General features: G+C 40.6%; 1 pseudogene; it reads left to right on the top strand.

Annotated features, from left to right (window-relative positions):
• Nucleotides 1-546: 546 nt before the first annotated feature.
• On the top strand, nucleotides 547-664 carry LOC122929763 (annotated as a pseudogene).
• Nucleotides 665-1,041: the final 377 nt, after the last annotated feature.

Below are 1,041 nucleotides of genomic sequence, written 5' to 3'. Positions count from 1 at the left end.
TGTTGCCTTGATCTTGACACCTGCCTGGGACTGTTTCTCGGATTTGCATGTACTCTACCTGACCCCAGCCTGATTCTGACTATGTGTATTGCCTGATCCTTTGGTACTTTGCACTGGTGTCTCTGATCCCTGTGGGTGAGCTGCCCTCTACACTGGGACTAGTCCAAGAGGTAAGCGGCTCCCCTGCATCAAAGACCAGATCCCTGTATAGTGGTTAAGGGTAAAAATCAGGGGACCACCAGGACAATGGCCTCAGGAATTGCCCAAAGTCAAACCAGTTAGTTGGCACAGTGGTTCAACAACCATTGCCTGTAAGAGAGACCATTCATATTTTAGAAAAAATAGAAACTTGAACTAAAAATAAAAATGTTTTACTTTGCATTACCATATTTTGCCCCCCATAATTTTTAATAGTTCCAATAGTTCCATCTACAGAGGTGTATGAGGGCACAATGTTTTGAGGGCTGATGTGTATTTTTTATTGATACTATTTTTGTTTATTGGAATTTTTTTATCACTTTTTATTCTGTTTTTTTTTGGGGGGAAATCAACTGTTATTCTAAGCTGAATGTACCTGCACTCGTCAGATCGCAGAAGATAAACAGCTTAAGGCTGGGCAAGTACCAGCTTGGGAGACTAGTTGGGAATCCCTGTATAGTTGAATTATGGATTATACCCAAGAGTTCTTAAAGAGCTCAGTTCAATCATTGCTTTGCCCATGTTTATAATTTTTAAAGATTCTCAAGGTACTGGTACAGTGTCAAGTGATTGGCGCAAGGCAACTGTGGTGCCCATATTTAAAAAAGGAACTAGGTCCTTCACAGGTAATTATACATGGTGGGCCATTTATATGGATATACCTTAATAAAATGGGAATGGTTGGTGATATTAACTTCCTGTTTGTGGCACATTAGTATATGTGAGGGGGGAAACTTTTCAAGATGGGTGGTGACCATGGCAGCCATTTTGAAGTCGGCCATTTTGAATCCAACTTTTGTTTTTTCAATAGGAAGAGGGTCCTGTGACACGTCAAACTTATTG

The sequence above is a fragment of the Bufo gargarizans genome, chromosome 2 (assembly GCF_014858855.1).
Source record: "Bufo gargarizans isolate SCDJY-AF-19 chromosome 2, ASM1485885v1, whole genome shotgun sequence".
NCBI lineage: Eukaryota > Metazoa > Chordata > Amphibia > Anura > Bufonidae > Bufo > Bufo gargarizans.
Note: the sequence above shows the minus strand (reverse complement) of the source record. Positions and strands in the feature narration are given on the sequence as shown.